The sequence below is a fragment of the Palaemon carinicauda genome, chromosome 3 (assembly GCF_036898095.1).
Source record: "Palaemon carinicauda isolate YSFRI2023 chromosome 3, ASM3689809v2, whole genome shotgun sequence".
In the NCBI taxonomy this organism is placed as follows: domain Eukaryota; kingdom Metazoa; phylum Arthropoda; class Malacostraca; order Decapoda; family Palaemonidae; genus Palaemon; species Palaemon carinicauda.
The window spans coordinates 45,504,094-45,511,003 of record NC_090727.1 but is presented as its reverse complement, the minus strand read 5'-3'; positions in this window follow the sequence as shown (position 1 = coordinate 45,511,003).

The following is a 6,910-nucleotide window of genomic DNA, read 5'->3' as shown; positions in this document are numbered from 1 at the left end:
CACGTAGTTCCTTGCAGTCTATATCATCTATTTTTTTTTATTAAGAAATATTTCTTTACAAATTATATTTTACATTTTTGTATATGCATTATATATATCATAATATAAAAAATTAAAATTTTATTATTTTTCTCAATATGTTTTTAAGTTAGAAACATACTGATCTGTGAAAATATTTTTAACAGGATTCTTATATCCAATAATATTTACATTAAATGTATTTAACAGTTTATTCTTTATACACTTAATAATTTACTGGTCAGCACTTATTCCCAACTGTCTTGCCATCCAGATACTTGAAATCAAATCTGCTATTATTACCATTGCTGTATTTTCATCCCTTTTTGAGTAAGCTTGAAAATCTAGTTTTATAATCCTTAACCTTAAAACAGGCAGTATGTTACAGCAGGGGTAATAATTGTTCGAAGCGACATGCACCCATGATTTTGAACTGTAAATCTTCATATAGTTGTTTATAAATTATTCACACTTCATTAGTTCTGAAATATTGTTAGTTACTATTGTGAAATGATGCTGAATTCGAAAGCTCAAGTAAAATAAAATAATGAAATAATCACAAGACTATTTTTTTCCACGAATTTGTTAATAATTTGATAAATATTAAGAATTGATGCACAAACTCCCATCCATTCAAAGTTGAAAATATAACCAAGGACAAGATTATACAAAATAAATATGCCTTCTTTTGATTAAACTTTCCTTTATAAAATTAGTTTACAGCAGTCTTGTAATAAATCTGCATGATAAAGCCATGTCACACCCATTAATATGTCAATTAAATCATACTTTATATGCTTTGCAGATATTTAATGAAAGTCCACCAAATTCGTATGGAATAAAATGACTTCAAACCTTTCCTTCGACATTTTAATTTAGACATTTGAACTACTGAAATAATGATTATGATAATCGTGTTGGTTTATTTCGTTTTGCATGATTAAGATTATCATGAAACTAATTATATCTATATATATTTTATTCAAGAAATTATTCGTAAAGGTATTATTCTAATGAATTTGTAACAGGTATTTTATGTTTAGCTTTTTTAAGTAATCGAAGGAGCAAACCATCTTTCCTAATAGTTTGCTAGGGGAACGGACTTCTATTAGCTAAAGCTTTGGTAGGTCCCAAAAGGCGTGTTCCTATTGGTTAGAGCGTTAACATGTTCCAAAGGGCGTGCTCCCATTGGCTAATTAAAATCAGGTGATACTGACGTAGTTGTTCTGGGAAAGTGGAAATTTACACGATTTTATTCTTCAAAAAGGCCTCCCTCATGCCATCTATTGGTACCTGTAAGAACGATAATAATATCAATTTAGAAATCGAATAAACCTTTGTTTTTCTCTTTATTAATGTAGTAAAAAAGAATGTGTATCTATACTTTATGGTGGGAATCTTGAATAAAAAGGAATATTTAAAAGATACGGTTTCAATAAGAATCATTTTGGGTAGAATTAAAAAGTCTTGGAAGGAAATTCCCGAAATAATATTGGTAAAAATATGCGGCCTGAAGAGGGGGGATATCAGAAACGCCAACAAATTGGGGGGTATTTATTTTTTATAATGAAAATGTTAACGTCATATGGATGATACATCAAAAGTGAAAAAATTATACAATAGGAATATGATTTAGTCACCTTATTATAAAGTTCATGATTAGAATATTTTAGTGCGATTCCTATTTATTGACAGACCAAAGGTTTGCTCCCCTGAATTTCTTGGGAGAAAAGAATGTAAACATTAGATTCTTTTAGCTTTTATACTGACAAAATATTTATTTGAAAATGATCAATACATATAAAATATGATCAATTAATGCAAGTTAAAGCCATGCAGCTATATTTAGAATATATATTTATGTCTGAACAATATACATCAATGAAAACAGTGATTAGGAAACGTAATATTTCAAACACTATAAAAAACTAAAGGAACTACCACCAGACAACCCTAAACTACAACGATTCTCCTTTAAAACAAATAGATTAAATATAGTCTCTGGGCTATTTTTCACTCATTGTACGTTTAAATCAATTATATATTATATAAAAGAATATTAAGTCTTTTATAGCAATCCATGCATGGATTATAAAACTCGAGAGAAAACGAAACAGAATAGACAATCGAATCGTGAATATATATAATATTTTTAAAGAAAATTTTGATGTTGGTTTGAGCGTGACTGCGTGAAATCAATCTCAGATTTAAACTATCTACAACTTCTATAATTATATAGATATAAATTGCTATTTTAGAGCTTTTAAGATATTCATATGAAATTGCTAAAGTTGGCTATCCTGATGCCTAAGTGACCGCCAGTTTTCAACACAAAATTTTTGTTTAAAATTTAGCATAATACAATTATATTGACCTTATAATTCGACAACCCGATGATAACTCTCTCTCTCTCTCTCTCTCTCTCTCTCTCTCTCTCTCTCTCTCTCTCTCTCTCTCTCTCTCAATCAAACTAAATTTTATTTTGTATTCCACATGAATTCCTTTGTATAACCTTTTATAGATGTGAACAATATTATTTTCAATATGTCCTTCAATGTCTGTCTAAACATTATTTTGTATTCTTTGGGCATAACTTAACTACTATATATATGTAAACAATATTACTGTTACCATGTACTCAAATGTCTGACGCCAAGGGGCGCATTAAATTTATTAAAACAAAAATCTCTCTCTCTCTCTCTCTCTCTCTCTCTCTCTCTCTCTCTCTCTCTCTCTCTCTCTCTCCAAAAAAGGACATGATAAGAAAATATTACAGATAAGAGACGTTCTCTCGTCCATCATAGGTATGATAAGTCCCTGATCTAGATCTTTTCATAAACAGTCAATTATTCAATGAAATTATTAATGAATATAATCATTAAATGAAATAAAATTAAATAGAATAAGATATTACATTGCATAAAAGTTCGCCTGGTGTATTGTCCTTTTTCCCAAATGATTTGCTATTTTGTTGGAGTTTACTGATTAAAAACTTTCTTCAGGAAGAATATTTTCTTAAAGGAAAACTTTTTGCGGCTTTTAATTAATTAGCTGAGTCAGCCGTACTTTATTCACGATTTTCTATTTATTTGAATTAACAAGAGTATATAAATATCATACTAACCAAACTCACTGTTAAAAATTTTTATTAAAAAAAACGGCAAACGTCTAGCAAAAATTATTCCAGGATTTTTACCGTTTTAAAAACGGTTATATTGCCGTAAAAGAGTGATATTAAGGTCACCAATCGGTAAAGGATAATTACAAAGTAAGGTAAAATTACGGTCGCCTGTATTTTACTGTAATACGGTTTAAAACAGTATATTTTTACGAAAGAATTTTCGATAAAATTTACGATTTTTTTAACTGTGTAACGTTATTTTTCCAATCACTGCCAACGTCTTTCTTTAAATACTATTTTATCTATCTATTTCTCTTCCCTTTCGTTGGATTTGACTGAGAATAGTAAAAGGAGGAATTAAAGTTAAGTATAAAATGTAAGGGTAAGGGAGATGTGCATGAGTGTTGTAATTCAAGAGGTATTAGTTTGTTGAGTGTAGTTGGAAAAGTGTATGGTAGAGTAATGATTAATAGGATTAAGGATAAAACAGAGAATGCAATTTTGGAAGTACAGGGTGGTTTTAGAAGAGGTAGGGGTTGTATGAATCAGATTTTTACAGTTAGGCAGATATGCGAGAAATATTTAGCAAAAGGTAAGGAGGTGTATGTTGCGTTTATGGATCTGGAGAAAGCATATGATAGAGTTGATGTGGAATGTGATGAGGTTATATGGAGTTGGTGGAAGGTTGTTGCAAGCAGTGAAAAGTTTCTATAAAGGTAGTAAAGCATGTGTTAGAATAGGAAATGTAGTGAGTGATTGGTTTCCGGTGAGAGTGGGGCTGAGACAGGGATGTGTGATGTCGCCGTGGTTGTTCAACTTGTATGTTGATGGAGTGGTGAGAGAAGTGAATGCTCGAGTGCTTGGACGAGGATTAAAACTGGTAGACGAAAATGATCATGAATGGGAGGTAAATCAGTTGTTGTTTGCGGATGATACTGTACTGGTAGCAGACACAGAAAAGAAGCTTGACCGACTAGTGACAGAATTTGGAAGGGTGTGTGAGAGAAGGAAGTTGAGAGTTAATGTGGGTAAGAGTAAGGTTATGAGATGTACGAGAAGGGAAGGTGATGCAAGGTTGAATGTCATGTTGAATGGAGTTACTTGAGGAGGTGGATCAGTTTAAGTACTTGGGGTCTGTTGTTGCAGCAAATGGTGGAGTGGAAGCAGATGTACGTCAGAGAGTGAATGAAGGATGCAAAGTGTTGGGGGCAGTTAAGGGAGTAGTAAAAAATAGAGGGTTGGGCATGAATGTAAAGAGAGTTCTATATGAGAAAGTGATTGTACCAACTGTGATGTATGGATCGGAGTTGTGGGGAATGAAAGTGATGGAGAGACAGAAATTGAATGTGTTTGAGATGAAGTGTCTAAGGAGTATGGCTGGTGTATCTCGAGTAGATAGGGTTAGGAACGAAGTGGTGAGGGTGAGAACGGGTGTAAGAAATGAGTTACCGGCTAGAGTGGATATGAATGTGTTGAGGTGGTTTGGCCATGTTGAGAGAATGGAAAATGGCTGTCTGCTAAAGAAGGTGATGAATGCAAGAGTTGATGGGAGAAGTACAAGAGGAAGGCCACGGTTTGGGTGGATGGATGGTGTGAAGAAAGCTCTGGGTGATAGGAGGATAGATGTGAGAGAGGCCAGAGAGCGTGCTAGAAATAGGAATGAATGGCGAGCGATTGTGACGCAGTTCGGGTAGGCCCTGCTGCTTCCTCCGGTGCCCTGACGACCGCGGAGGATTCAGCATTATGAAGCTTCATCTGTGGTGGAATTGTGGGAGGTTGGGCTGTGGCACCCTAGCAGTACCAGCTGAACTCGGCTGAGTCCCTGGTTAGGCTGGAGGAACGTAGAGAGTAGTCCCCTTTTTTGTTTTGTTTCTTTGTTGATGTCGGCTACCCCCCAAAATTGGGGGAAGTGCCTTGGTATATGGATGGATAAAATGTTAAGAATTCATATTTTATTTTCATATTTGTATATACGGTATATAATTATATATATTATTTGATCAGCCAAAAGAACTTGGGTGTCATCAGCGTATTGAATTAACAAGCAGTTTTCTATGTATTTAATCATGTCATTAACGTAGACTAAAAACAGAATTGGACCTAAGACAGATCCCTGTGGGACTCCAAATTCAACCTTTTCAATGCAAGATTTTACGTCTCCTAATCTAACTACCTGACTTCTATCCTTCAAGTAATCCTGAAACCAGAACATATCAATGTAATGTTCCTTAAGAGATTTACACAATTCATCATGGTTGACACTATCAAATGCCTTTGATAGGTCACAAAATTAATATGGAAACTTTTTTTCTATCAATATTTTTATAAATTTCATCTGTTAATTTCATCAAAGCTGTTTCTGTTGATAAACCTTTACGGAATCCATGCTGAGTGTTCCATTAACTGATAACATACAATCTTTTCTATTACTTTCGATATTACTGGAAGGATAGAAACAGGTCTATAATTACCAGGGTTGTCCTTGTCTCCTTTCTTGTGAAGAGGGTCTACGAGGGGTTGTTTCCAAATAGAAGGATATTTTCCAGTTACAATCGATGTATTTATGATAACCGTGATATAATATGCAATACTGTAAGGGAATCTTTTAGAAAACTAGTAGGAATACCATCCGTCCCGTAAGCATTACTATTATTCAAACTCTTAACTGTTAATATTATCGTTTCTACTGTAACTGGTTGCGGTCTAAACAATCTTATATTATTGCCAAAATTATTTTGAGTATTTCTAATATCTTCATTTTCGTACTTTTGTAGAATTTCCTGCGTTTTATCATAAGTTATTTTTCCTACATTAGCAAAGTATTGGTTAAATTGATCTGCTCTAGCTTTTGGGTTGTCGTATTCAATCTTTTTATTTGTTTTAATAGATACAATATTATTCATAATTTTCCATGTTTCTCTGCGAGATTTACTTTTCTTGATCTTGTCTTTGTTATAATAAGCTTTGGCAGTACGCATCTTCGAATTGATGAGTTTTTTCATTTCCTTATACGAATTGTTCAGATTTTCATCATGTCTATTCTGTTTAAGCCTTTCTTGCATTTTGCCCCTTTCTATCATACTGTTTTTTAGATCATTGTCTATCCAAGGTGCACTGGGTCTCCTTATTTCCTTCGTGGTTATTGGGGCACATTTATCTAAGGCACTATTATATACTTTACTGAAAATTCCTGTTTGAATATCTGTGTCATCAGTGTGCATGATTGTATCTAAAATTAGTTTGTGGTCTAGCACTGTATTGCACAAATATCTGCAGAATAATATTTTAAACACCTAGAGGTTACCGTGATTGGTTTACTCTTTGGCTTCTTAATATCTATGATAAATGAAATATGTTCATGGTCAGCTAGAATGCTTGGATTTACCTCGATGTTAATAATACTTCCCTGCTTGTTAGTTATTAAAACGTCTTGTAGTGTGGATGAGATGGGTCTAACTTTAGAAGGTTTATTAATCATTTGATTTAATTTGGTGACTCTTAAAATATTATGTATCTTTGCTGAACCTAACATCAAATCATCATTTAGATCACCTATTACATAAATTGATTTATTCTTTAGAGAAACCATTCTCAGACATTCCAAAATATAGTTAAAAGTATCATTTGAAGCATGCGGATGTCTATACAAGCAACCAATGATAACATAAGGTAGCTTACGAGATTGTACAGAGAGCCAAACCTCTTCTACCCCCTCTACTCTTTGAACATTAAGATTACAAATGTTAACAGAAAGATTATTTTTCACATAAA